General features: G+C 38.0%; 1 protein-coding gene across 10 annotated transcripts in view; it reads left to right on the top strand.

Annotated features, from left to right (window-relative positions):
• Rbp6 (RNA-binding protein 6) overlaps nt 1–14603 on the top strand; it is a 241786-nt gene that overhangs the window by 112008 nt on the left and 115175 nt on the right. The window lies entirely within an intron of this gene.

Here is a 14603-nt window from a genome sequence, read left to right as displayed (position 1 = left end):
GACCGTCACCACCAAATACGGAGGATGCGAAAAGGTCAGGGAATGACCACCGCATATCCCGGAGCAATATGGCCTTAGTTGCTAATGCTCCTAAAAACCAAATAACAAACAAACAGCAACAATGATAATCAAGCGCGAGTTCATATCTTTTGGAGTCCTCATGGGAAAATGCAACAATGATAATCAAGCGCGGGTTCATATATTTTGGAGTTCTCAATGCGAAAATGCAACAAAGATAATCAAGCGCGAGTTCAACAATGATAATAAACGCGAGCTCTCAATGGGAAAATGCAACAATTAAGCGCGAGTTCATATCTTTTGGAGTCCTCAAAGGAAAAATTCAACAATGATAATTAGGCGCGAGCTCTGAATGGGAAGATGCAACAATGATAATCAAGCGCGAGTTCAACAATGATAATAAGCACGAACTCTTAATGGTAAAATGCAACACTCAAGCGCGAGCTTATACCTTTTGGAGTTAAAATCGCCCATTGAACGCGAGAATGTCAGCTCGTGCCATGCAGCAATTTGTCCATTTCAGCGCATGGGCATATGCGCTGAATGCAGGGGGAAGGAGGATAAAAAAAAAAATCCTTCATACAGAGTCAGAAGATAAAAGCTACCGGCTGCAAATTAGCCTAAGAATTTTTATTAAGGGCAAGAAGTTCTCGCTAAAGACGCCCTGGCCGATACCACTTGCGTCAAAATTTCGTTCGTAAGCACAAACAATTAAAGGATTAGGGTGTCTTAGAGAAATCGGAAAGTACTTAGGCTTATCGCGAAGTTTTTGTGCTTTGTAAAAGACTCCTTTTAATTACCTAAGTGATTTGGTAATTAAAAGTATATCCTGCAGCCCAAAAAAATAGTTCAGCGTACAAAAAAAAAAAAAAAAAAAAACAGAAGAAACCGCTAGAATTTAGAAATCAGAAACAGACGACAAATTTATAAACTACTTTAAACAAGATTACGCAATAATCCTGTTTTTCGAAATTTCTCGGTAGAGTGCGCAACACTAAAGAGAATCAGCCAACTTAATCATTATTGTTTGAGATATTAATCCGAATAAAAACCACCCACCCTGTTAATCACAAAGTTATTGTATTTTGCAAACTTCCGCTTTTCAATCTCCACTTCCGTTTGCAGGGAAAAATAAATACGTAATATTCGAAATGTCTACGTGACTTCCGGTTTTCTGTTTGAATAAGGTGACTTCCGGTTTAAGTTGATAAATTAGCTTTATCTGAGGCCAAAGTTTAATTTACCTCACTTGGGGTGTAAATTTAAAAATTTTTCCGTAATTCGTTTTACTTCCGATTTTGATATATACTTCCGGCTTTTACTTCCGATATCAAAATTTTGTTTCCGCTTTCATTAATCGATATTATTTACTGCAAAAATGCTTAAATATTACTACTTCCGGTTTAATTAATCCTTCGATCGATATTATATAGTTAAATAGTATTACTTCCGGTTTGAAGTGTGATCCGGAAATAAATATCTATTTTGGCTATAATTGTCTTTCCAATAGGAAATATTTTGATACTTGCTGGGAATATAATGTGGCTCACAAAGATGAGTCTTCAACATGCGTTCCAGTTGTAGAATCACTTCCGGTTGAATCCTTTGAATGCTGCGTATCGGAAATGAAATATCGGTGCCGGATTGTCTTTTGGTAAAGTACGAAAACCAGCTACATCGAAACGCTTCTCAATGTCTGTTGGAAACCAATTTTTCGCAAACTACTCCATAGTGGATTTTTATGGGGAAGTCATTTTTGTGTGGTGTGTGTGCGCGCCCACCTTCTGCGCTGTATTTTACGATCAGCTATTGCTATATTTAGAAACTAACTATCCCCATAATATTTATCGTCTGGGGTAACCTCACTCTAATATCTACGCCTCCTACCGGTGTAATATTTACTTATGCATTGAGATGTCTGACAGTGACTTCTGAACACGCGAAATGTTCCCAAAAGCCATCGTACAGTCGAACGCTGCTTTATTTTTTTTCACCCCTTCCATCCCCCGTCGTCTTTAAAATTTAACAGATGAAGTTATGTCGGGTATTTGTTCCGCAGAAGCCAAGTCTGACTTCTCTACAAAAATAAACGACTTAAAATAAATAAAAACGACTTGAAACGTAGCGTAGTCGAAATACATCAAGTGCTCCCCTTCCGCCGTCTTTCCCCCCTCCCCAGTAATGCTTCGCTATTTCATCTCGACTCGAAGTTATTCGACTCTGTGCAGAAAACAATTTCTTTCAGCATCTGCTGACGTTCAAAAGTGTCCAAATGGGGGTGTAATCTCCCCCCCGTTTCCGCTTCTTACACCCCCGTGTACTCTGTTTAAAATGTCTCGTCATGTAGCGCCACTTACCGAGTGGCGCACACGGGCAACCAGATTTCGATTTACGGGTTGAGGTCAAAGGTCAACTCTATAAACATCTTTCTCCGGGCTTGTATTGGTTGAAAGGGGAGATCGGAGTGGAGAGAAGATGGGCGGATTGATGGTGGGGGAAGGGGGGGGTGGAGAACGTAGAAAAAGGCAGATTTCTGTTTCGTTTCTTTCCCTTTTCTAACAATGTCGTGTTGTCACTGTCAGACGATACGCAATGCATGCCGGGAAGATGACATAATGTTCGCTTTTCCCCCCCTTCCCCACACACACCTCTCCGTCGTTCCGGCAGCTTTTGCGAGATGATCTTTAACCTCCGTAGCGTCCCTATGACACTTTATCCGTATTCGATCCTCCCGCATTTTAGATTTGGGGTAGTGGATAACTAGTGGAGATTTTGCGCGCGCGTTTACACCAGCCCCGGTGACAGTGATGGCAGCATTAAAAGAGAAACGCTATTGGGAATGGCAGCCGAGATTGAGGAGTGATAGGAGAAGGAGTTATGATATAATTTAGAGGATTCTCGCAGGAGTGAAAGTGGTGCGTTATCATCTGATTTTTCAGTGATGGCGAACACTGCGGTTTATCCATCTTCCGACTGGGGAGAAATATTGGGTCGTATTTTTCGTCCCTGATCACATTTTGAAACGGAGAAGTTGGGGTTTTTACAAGCCACCATGGTGGAGCAAATGTAAAAGGAGCAAAATTTCCCTTCAAATGGTCAATTTTTGTCATAAATCAGCCTTGGAACACAGTTTATTACGTTTGAACCTATCTTTAGGAAAAGAATCACTTTTTTTCGCTTATGGACCGCCCATTGAAAAGCAAATGGGTCCCCGAAGGCCTCTGCTATTGCCTTTGCGATGTCTGTACCCATCTCGAAAGATATCTCTGTAATGCCAGTTGCATCACAGTCTTCCCTCCCCCCAAGCTCATCATAAACCCTGAAGCAATGGAACTGCAGAATATGTCTCGACACCAAACACCTCTGTGGAAACTATCAAGCACGTGACTACCACAAAAGATCACTATTAATACACTAGCTGCCAAAATATAAGAGCACATAGATATTCATAGGTCTCAACTTTCTGCAACGATACAAGGGTGAACTCCTATCATCATGTATCTCTTTAGGGCAGTGGTGGTTCTTCTTATGGGTTTGTCGTACCACGTGACACACGTCACAGTCCCTTCTATTTGTCTACGACGGAAGACGTGCGTAAAAAAAAACTGCTGCATTCTCTAATAATTGGTGTTGCCCTCGTCTCGGGGAAAGACATTGGACGTGATTAGCGTTACCGTGGCAACGGACTGATTCATTGCACTAGTAGGTAATAAAGTATTCAAATGTTTGCATTCCACAGACATTAATCGTAAATTGTTGACAACCACCTCCACCTGTGTATTAATGCTACATGTGCTGCCGCCTAGTGGTACCTTTTCCATTCGAACTGGATGCGATATTGGCAAATGATAATAAGATGCTTTTATCTTATAATAAGCTCTGTTAAGATGGCGGGGCCCTTAAAATGAGGGTCTCTCTACCTGCTACACCAATGGTTCTGTTTAGTAACCTATCCTGTACGTCAAATAAAATACCCAAATTTCATAAACGAATATTAAAAAAAATAAAAATTAATTGGTGGCACATTATTTTTACCACGACTGTACACACGCCAACAATAATTGCGTAGAAGTAGAAATTTCGGTGGACGGTCATTAAGAAAGTAACGGCGAGGGAGAAAGAAACAGTGGAGCACCAAAATGCACCCAAGGGGTGTGGGTTTATCATCCGCGTTTTTCATTTCCAGAAAGGGGGAGGAAGTGCATGTATACATTACGAGGGTCCTCCCCTTCGTTTCAACAAGCAATATGAAAAGACTTGTAGTCAGGTTGTCAACTAACGCTCTCTCTCTCTCTCTCTCTCTCTCTCTCTCCCCTCACTGGGTTTTCTCCCCGAACTACACACACCGACTGGTTCGTATTTCCGGTCTTCTGTTACTGGGCGTCCCCCCCCTTGATTTTTTTGTCGACTAACAATCTCCTATTGTTGCTACAATCACCCGTTACGAGGTTATTTCAATTTCCGCCAAAACGAGGGACCGTATAAATATTGAATTAAGCATAAACGTAGCAGCAGTAGCAGCCATTGGTGCGCATGCGTATTTCATTTCGACTTGATTGTTCTCTTCAGCAAAGTCTTGTAAACATTTAAATTGAAATCTATCCGTTTCTAAGCTCTTAAAACGTATGTTAGCGAACAAATGATCACTGAAGAGGTTATAAGTGGCGAAACTGCAGATCCATTTTCGTATTCGAATCGTCCGTTTTTAAACACCTAAAAATCGCGAATCGGAGGGGGTGTGTTTACAAACGTAAACATTTTAGAGGTCACAAAAGGGCATTAGGTACAGTGCTGGGTGTCGCCCGGGTTATTATCCCTCCCCGCGTGCCCTTTAAGAACGAGGGATAAGACCTCCAATTGCCCGTAACCGAGAGTCGCCAGATCAGCGGATCATAACCGCCAAAAAAGGTCACGTGATTGATTCCCGCTCGGGAAAAAAAAAAAGAAGGCAAAATTTATTAGCCTGCAAAGTATGCGGACCCTCTGACTTTACAGGAGGGGGCCCCCTGGAAATGCGCGCGCTACCGTGTCTTGAAAATTTTTCGGGCGTACAAAGAATTTTGATAGAAATTCAGACGCTAGCGAAGGGTCGGCCCCGTAGATGGAGTACCGCGTGTGTGCGCGCGCGCGTGTATATGTCACGATCACGTGACAGCTCCTAGAAGTGTTTTTTTTTTTTTGGCACTTAACGAACCATTTCCGCCAATCCTCCAGTCAGCCTTAGAACCGTTGCAAATTGTAAGATTAGAAGGAAATAAAAGAAAGAGAGAAAGAAAAAAAAATAATAAATACAAAAAGGCCATCGATACAAGTCGCCACTGTCACCCTCTTGCGACCAAGGTCATTTACTCAATGCGTGTACCTTAGTTCCTGGGCGGAGCTCATATTTCGCAAAATCACAAAGCGCCCTCTACAGCATAAAAAGAAAAAGTCTTAACACATGCAAGAACACGAAAGAAGATATTAGAAACAAATCCCATTACTCACGCTCGCTCTCCAGGAACAATAGATTAATCCAATCCGAATACGAAAATATATCTGCAGTTTCGGACACTTATATCCTCTTCAGTGAGAAGAGAAATCCTTAAAAGGTTAAAATCCCTCTTTTGAACCAAAAAAATAATAAAAAAAATATATATGTATGTAATTGTTTTCGATATTGATTTGTTTGTTGTTAAAATAAAGCGTAATTCATCGCGGGGCCCTTCACCCACCTTCGTTCAACCGTATCTGTGTACCTCCACATCAAAATCATTGACCTAAATTGAATGGCGTTCCTTCCTATGACATAAACATTATTTACTTTATGGAAAAACGCAGAAAAAAAAAAAGCGACCGTTTGATTGTTTATTCACCCCCAATGCCCTTCTACCCCCTGTGGAATCTTCTAAAGTTAATAAAATATAGTTTGAACATCGAGGCCAAAAGAATTTTTCCATTTCCATAACAATGCGAGTGGAAATCAACACGAACGCGCACACCGAGCACAACAATGGAAGCACGTGATCAGAACCATTGTTGGCCACTTATTCCGACCATTTAAACACCTATAAATTCAACAGTACAAAACATTGACTTCTGTTAGGCTACAGATCACTGTTCAATAGCGATTTTTTTCATTCTTTCTTTCTTTCTTTCGCTCTTGCGTGCTTCTAATCTGTAAGCCGGGCAGACTGCCTGCAAACGCCAATTGTCATCGGAGCAGTTGACCTCGAATTCAGACAATGCAACCGGTCAGACCCGTGTCCACGATGCGATACAAAAACCCGCACAAAGGGATTTCCTGTGTTTTGTCGAGTTGGTGGTGGTGATGTGGTGGAGGAAGGGGGGAAAATATGGCTCCTTATTAGTAATGCGATTTGGGTGATTTTAAATACGAAACTAGAGCTCGAAAGAGCAATAATTGTGGCTCAGCCTAATTGTGAACACAGTCGACGCGGTTGAAATAGTTTGGATTGGCAACCCCTCCCCCTCCCCTCAACCAAAATGCTTCATTCACCATCATTTAGTCCGTGTCTTTAAACCGATAATCCTATACTCATCCAAAGCGCCACCTAACGATATACAGACAAATTAAAAGGTAACATAAATGTGGTTATGATTGAATATGAAAATAAATATAAATTATTTATACACGCGGTTTAAAGGCGCTTACAATATAGAGGGAATACACGAATCATCACCGAATTTAGCAGTCCCGCGAGTTCGAACCATGGTCACTGAAAGCGCTTCACGATTCCAATTTTCACCATTACATTGAAATTGAAGGAAAAAATACGAAACAAATTTGAAAATTAGAAAAAAATATTTTTGAAAAACATGAAAAATTTAGAAAATTCAAAAATTGGAAAAATCAAAATAGTTGAAAAATTTTAGAAAAACGGAAAGGTTCGAAACAATTTAGAAAAACCAAGACTTGAAAATAAAAGATTCGAAAAATTTTAGAAAAACCGAAATTTTTGAAACTTTTTTAAAGTAGGAAATTTATAGAATTTAAAATCGATCATTTTCAAATATTATTTTAGAAGTAATGAATGAGATTTTTATTAAAAAATAATAATAATTAAAAATATAATTTAATAAAATTATAATAAAATATATATTTTATAATTTTAAAAGAAACAAATTATCTAATGAAAAAATTGAAAACAGGACTGCAAAAAATAATGAAACGTTCAGAAAAAATCGAATACAAAAAGTTTGACATTTAAAAATTTGGAAACTAACATTTTTAAGAAAAATTGAAAAAAAAACTACAATTTAAGAAAAATTGAAAACCAACAATTTTTAAGAAAAATTGAAATAAAACCAAGCTAGAATTTTTTTTAAAAATTAAAAGTAAGCTAAAATTTAAAAGTAATAAAAAAATTTAGAAATAATTTTAGAAAATTTACAACAATAGCATTTTTTAAATATGGGTATGAAAAAAGTTATAAAAAATTTCTAAATATGATTCCAGAAAAATTGATAAAATATTGAATACAAAAAATTTTAATAACAAAAGAAACAGAAATGTGAAAAAATATTTCCTTTAGTAAAAAAATCTGTAAATTTCTAAAAAGCAAAAGAATCGAAATAATATTTTTAATTCGAAACAAAAACTTATAGAATTTCATAAATAGCAAAAAAGTGTAGAACAATTAGGAAAAAAGGAACAAGTAGAAAAAAATAAAAAAAATTAAATATTAAGTAGAGAAATAAATATTTTAAAACTTAAAGAACAGTTCTTAAAAATTAAAAAAGAAAATTTTTTTTAAAAATTAAAACGTTTTAATATTCAAATAATAAATTTCAGAAAGTACAAAAATAGCACAATTGGAAACAAAAAGAAAGTTAAAAATCGCATAAATTAAAAAAAAAAATTGGGAAAATCGAAAAAAAGTTGGAAAACAGGGACTGTTTTAATCGAGAATTTTTTGTGTAAAATTTCTAAAAAAAAGCGAAAACATTTTTTTTAAATATTTTTATTTTTAAGTATGAACAAAAGAAAAAAATTACCAACTGCGAAAACGAAAAGAGGAAAAATAAAATAAATGCAAAATTAAATTGAATTTTTTAAAATTTACAGAAAATTAGAAAAATTTCACAAATTCAATCACAGGTAGGGTAAGGCAGGTGGGGCATGCGTCCCGAATGCCAAATTTGGAGAGCGCCGTTTTCATGGTTAAAAAATGGAAAAATTCGAATTTTTCATTTATCAAGGGCGCCATTTTTTTATTAGCCCTGGGCACCATAAACCCTAGTTATGTTTCTATTTAAAAATGTCATATTTTTAGAAAATCTCACAAAAACTGCCGGAATTTTAAAAAATATATATTACTGTATTTTCTTTTTCACACCCACATGACTTTCACATTTCCTCCGATAGGTGGCTCCCTATCACCTTCTTTCGATTGTCAATGGGAGGGGAACTTCCATTTACTAACGAATTGTTTTTAATAGGCCACTTGGTCATTAGATATGCGCGTTACAGTTTCTATATATATCTTGACGACCGGGGGGAAGAAACTGGGGCTTCTTCCGCTTCTTAAAATAAACAGCGACATCTGGTTTACGCTAAAGAGAGAGAGAAAAGCTGAAAACTGTCAAAGGTAAGCCAAGCGGCAAAGGAGCAAGAACAGATTCATTCATTAGCATGTTGTGTTTGCCACCGTTTACAGAGCTCGGTACAAATAAGACACGCCGGCCGGCCCCAACGTACGTGCACCCGCGGCGGGATAATCATAATAAACACCAAATGATAATTGGTTTCTCATTCCAATTAAGGATCAAGTGATGGACAGAAGAGTGCAAGTGAGGGCGCCTAAAAACATCGACTTAATGGGCCACATTGGCGAAGTTAAACGCGGGTCACAGTTAATAATTTTTGCCAGTGGCCCTTAACTGGTGTCTGAGCGCCGTTTCCCGCCAAAATAATTCCGCCATTCGCTCCATCATAAGTATTAAATCTCGCGCAGTTACGCGGAGATTTAATATTTCTATAATTTAAATAAATCCCGCGCTAATTGCAATATTCAAGAAAACGCGTTCGCAATTAAGATTAATAAGGGGCCCATTGAAACGCGGGCTTTCTTCTCCGGTGTCGAAGGTCACGCGGTTGTCTTCTGATCTCAGTTAAATAAATTATCTAAAATAGGCTTCTGTTCAAATCATAACCATAAATTTATAAAAATACACTAAGCGCCGCCTGGTGATAAAATTAGGAAATACATTTTGTGTACTGTCCATATTTTGTTTCCATAATGTTTATCCATTTTATTAAAATGAAATTATCGACCATAGTCTTGAAATATTAATGCTGCCAGTGCCACCTGTCGGCAGTATTTTTGCCGGATTAAAATACATTTTTCAAATTTTCCCAAAATGGCCCCGTTGTAAATCGCGAAAAAAAAAAAAAAAAAAAACCATGATTATTGTACCACCTCGTTTGCGATGCCTGACGCCAGGTGTAGTTCCCGGCGTGGGTAGATTTAAAGGCCTGCTAACCTCTAGCCAAACAGTTAATGGGAGGAAATATTTCCCGTCACGTCTGCAAACGTGTTGTGTATGTTTGTGTGTATGCACGCACGCACACACAAACTGGCATACCGAATGCGGGCCATTACTGTAACACAAGTGTCATGCGCATGTTTGCGGTATCTTCATTGTTCGGTGTAATGCCGAGTGTAGCTTACATTTTGCCCTCGGGCTTTCCACGAGGTCTTTAAGCGTCATCCATATTCATGCATCGCGGATGGGTTGCACAAATGTCTTCTTCCGAGGCAGACGAAAAAAAACGCAACAATAAAAATAAGAGCAGAAGAAAAAAGTGGGGACCGGCAAATGACTCTCTCGACATGTCTTTGTGTGCAAATGTATCCTCCGACCGTAGCATTAGAGGTTTCACCGGTTGACCTTGGTTGCAGAAGACACAAAACTATCGTAGATGTGGTCGACGGAAAAGCAAACACCGTAGCGTCCTCACGCGCAACGCATTCCTCCTTTCGGAAAGAAAACCCAAACAAAGTGAAGGAGGCGCACTTCAGAAAATACTGTCGTAATCAGTTGAAAAACCGACTAGGCGCACGCGCACAAAATGGACACGTGTTTTGACGTTTGATTATCAGCATTCCTCCTCCTTCCCTCCCCAACCCCAACTTCTGCCAAAAGAAAAAAAAAATAAATTTATCTAAATATTTCTACACTAATTAAAGAAATAAGCGCATTGTTGCCACAGTCCCGATTGAACTTGATCACGTGATGTATCGCGATTCATTGTTAAGCCGGCGATCGCGTTGCCAATAATTGACTGTGGCTGTCACTTTGCCAACAGACGAACACAGCATCCATTGTTTGATAGTGAGATTTCTTTGCTATCGCCAAACGAAAAAAAAAAAAAGGATTGTTACACGGCGCCACTTGCCATTACCATAGCAACCAGAATGCGGAAAAATAAATGTTTTCCCATTTCCCGGAAAATTCTTCCGTATGATTGTTATCTTCAGTATAATCCGCATATTATCGTATGCGTCTCTTTATCCGCGTTATCTCTCTCTCTCTCTTTCTCTCCATCTATCTATTATTTATACGATTTATCTTTTTCATTCAGTCTTTTACAATTATTACGTTTACAGTTAACAATCGAACACAATGTCTGCAGTTTCGGTACGATGCATCGTCTGACGCATCTGACAGGGAAAGAGTATGACGTAACAATGTGGTTAGTGTGATGTAACAATAAACAATGGTTGACCACCAAGAAAGGAAGCTCTGTCTGCTGCCATTGACTTACGGTTATGTTTGTTAGGTAAGGATATTGTTAAATGATACGTATTCGTGTACGTCATGCTTACGTCATCTGCTCTTGTCCTCAATGATGGACTGTTATGATTGATTGGTAAATCGATTTTAATCGATTATTAACCAATCACAAAGTAAGATTTATGTGATTTTAATCTATTATTATTTATTATCTTAGAAAAATATTAAAAATTCAATCTAGAAAATTTTAAAAAATATATAAAATATTGGGAAAAAATCGTAAAAATTTTAAAAAATTGCGAAAAAAAATTACAATATTTTCCAGATTTTATTTTTTCGTTTCCGATTTTTTTTTTCTGAAAATTTTCTCCCCAATATTCGTTCGTTTATCTTAATATGGGTTACTCAGATAACGTGGACTGTATACACTGCATGGCCAAAAGTTATGTGAGCATAATTTTAAAAATCGATTTATAAAACATCTCTGTAAATAATAAATTAATTAACTTTGGATTCTTTTGGTTCATTTTATCGCACGACACTGACCCCCGTAATCACGTGATCATTAGCATTCGAAGGAAAAGCGAGTGATTTCAACTGTCAATGTTTGGTGTTCCCTGAATTTTGTTGTGGCAGTGCGCATGACAAGAATTTTTTTATCCTGACCGCCGATTCCGTTATTTGTTCAGGGCATCCACGAAGAAAAGAAGAGAGTGTGCCGTAAATCTTCAACCTTTGCCGATGACCCTCGCCGGGGTTATGTAAAACAACGGGTCTGCATCGAGCTGACACTAAAAGAGAGGGAGGAGTCTGAGTAGCGCGCTCTGCACAAAGAACTTTTTTTTTGCGCGTTCGCCGGGGTATTGAACTTCTGACTAGCACCTGACCTAGCGGCAGATAGCGGACGGACGGCGGTCGAAGTGGGGTGGAGAACGAGAGCGACTGAGCGAGGCGAGCCCTCGAACTCCGCCTGGAGCATTCTTAGGAGAAGTCTCTCCCGCCGTGAAATGTATTTAACAAGCTCGAAACTTGCCAAATTTCGATAAAAAAGCGGACTTGGCTTCTCTCGTCCTTAAAACCGTAACGAGGAAAGACGCCCTCTGGCGACGCAGATTTCTGATGACACCGGAGTTTTTTTCTTTCGAGTGTGGCTGCGATATTTGATGCTGATGCGGATAAATACCAAATAAAGGTGCGCAACACCCTCCTCTGAATCGTTTTAGCGCTACCGAGTCCAACCCGGTTTTCGGGGCAGTTTGTGTATAAAAATGCGCCACGTGATTAAATTCGCATCTTCTGTTAACATTTTAATGGGCTCTTTAAGGGCACGATCCAAATTTGCTGGAAAAAGTGCTCCTACGAGATCTACTAATGAAATCTGGAACGCTTCGTGCGCCTTCCTCCTTCAGGAGTAAATAAATTTCTACAAAATTTGCTAGTGATAAGCGCCTACAAAGAAAGAAATGCTGATCTCCCGCCAAATCTATTAATCCTCTCTCCTACAAATATTGTTGATAGGGTTCTTAAAAGATGCTCTCCTACGAAATCCATTAACCTGTTCTCCTAGGATATGTGTCCGTGTTATTCGCCTACAGAATCTGTTGTTCAGAGGTTCTTAAATGACGTGCGCTCCTAAAAAATCCACTAACTTTTCGCGAAATCTAATAACTCCTATGTATTAATCCAGTTCTACGATATTTGGTATATACGGTTCTCCTAAGAAATCTATTAATCGTGTTAGGATATCTATAAAATGCTATTCCCTACGAAATCTGTTAATCCTGCTTCCGTACGATGTGTATTTTAGGCTGTTCTCCTATAAAATGTATTGTTCTTAAATGATGAGCTTCTACAAACTATGGAACAGGATCAATGTATTGATCCTGTTCTCCTACGGAATGTATTGTGGATAGGGTTCTTAATGATGTGCTCCTATGAAATCTACTGAAGCTGCTCTCTCCTACGAAATCCATTAACCCGTTCTCCTAGGGTGTGTGTGTTAATATCATTCGCCTACAAAATCTAGTGTTCCGAGTTGTAAATCTATTGTTCAAAATATATCATTAAATGACGGCAGCTCCTACAAAACCCAGTAATGTTCTTCGAAATCTAATATCTATATTCTCCTACGAAACACATTTCTTGTTATTATTATTATTATAAAATCATGTTTTGTTGCACTATGGTTCACCCCCGAACAGCCTTCAGTTAGGGCTATTCTACTTAAAATAGTGATCCTGCTCTCCTACGCTATTTGGTAAATACTGTTCTCCTTAGAAATCGATTAATCCTGTTTTCCGAGGATATCTCTTAAATGCTATTTCCTACGAATTAATCCTGTTTTCATTGAATGTTGATGCTATTCTCCTATAAAATGTATCGATACGTTCTTAAATTATGAGCTCCTACAAAATATTAGGCCTGACAGCCCAGTGGTGAGGAGCCTGAGTGCATAGCACGTGTTCCTTGAGTGGACCGGGGTTCAAGCCCGTGACTACTAAATACGATTAAATATTTGTATTGACAATTTATTGTAAACTCTACTGACTTGGATGTCGTGCCGGAGTATAAACAGAAAATTTATTTATTTATGGCAATGCTGCTCTCACCCTACGAAATGTAATTTCATGTTCTTCTAAGTGTATTAAGCCTGTTATACTAAATGCAGGAATCCTGTTCTACTAAATGTATTAATCCTGTTCTCCTGCTAAATTTATTAATACCGTTCTCCTACTGAATGTATTAATCCTTTTAATACTAAAAAAATATTAATACTGAAAAATGTTAATTACAAAAAAAACTCCTCCTAAATATATTGCTAATTCTGATCTCCTATTAAGTGCATTAATATTGTTCTTCTACTGAATGCATTAGTAATGTTCTCCTACTGAATGTATTAGTGCTGCACTCCTACTAACACAAGATTAATGATACATAAAATGTATTATTAATCCTGTTCTCCTACTAAATGTATGAGTCCTGTTCTCCTACTAACACACAATTAATAATACATTAAATGTATTAATAGTCCTGTACTCCTACTCAATGTATTAGTCCTGTTCTCCGACCAACTGCATTAGTCGTGTTCTCCTACTAAATCTATATGTCGTGTTCTCCTACTAACACAGGATTATAATACATTAAATGTATTATTAATCATGTTCTCCTACTCACTGTATTAGTCCAGTTCTCCTACTAAATGCGCCGACCGGGTTAGCCGAGTGGGTAAAGTACCTGCCCGGCAACCCAAAGGTCGCGGGTTCGATTCCCGCCTCGGCCTTGGATCAAAGTACTGCAAAAAAAACCTTGGGAGGTGCAATATGGCCACAGAAGCCGATGCGCCAACAACTACCAAATCAAAAAAAAAAAAAATCCTACTAAATGCATTAATTCTGTTCTCCTACCAACATCATTAGTCGTGTTCTCCTACTAAATCCATATGTCGTGTTCTCCTACTACCACAAGATTATAATACATTAAATGTATTATTAATCCTGTTCTCCTACTAAATGCATTAATCCTGTTCTCCTACTAAATGCATTAATCCTGTTCTCCTACTAAATGCATTAATCCTGTTCTCCTACTAAATGCATTAATCCTGTTCTCCTACTGACACAATTAAATGTATTAATAATCCTGTTCTACCTACTAACTGTATTAGTCCTATTCTCTTACTAAATGTATGAGTCCTGTTCTCCTACTAACACAAGATTAATAATACATTAAATGTATTGTTAATCCTGCTCTCCTACTAAATGTATTATTAATCCAGTCTCCTACTAAATGTATTAGTCCTGTTCTCCTACTAAATGTATTAATCCTGTGCTCCTACTAACACAGGATTA

The sequence above is a fragment of the Mastigoproctus giganteus genome, chromosome 3 (genome assembly GCF_048544385.1).
Source record: "Mastigoproctus giganteus isolate SK-2022 chromosome 3, ASM4854438v1, whole genome shotgun sequence".
Classification (NCBI taxonomy): Eukaryota; Metazoa; Arthropoda; class Arachnida; order Uropygi; family Thelyphonidae; genus Mastigoproctus; species Mastigoproctus giganteus.
This window is presented reverse-complemented; position numbering and strand designations above follow the sequence as displayed.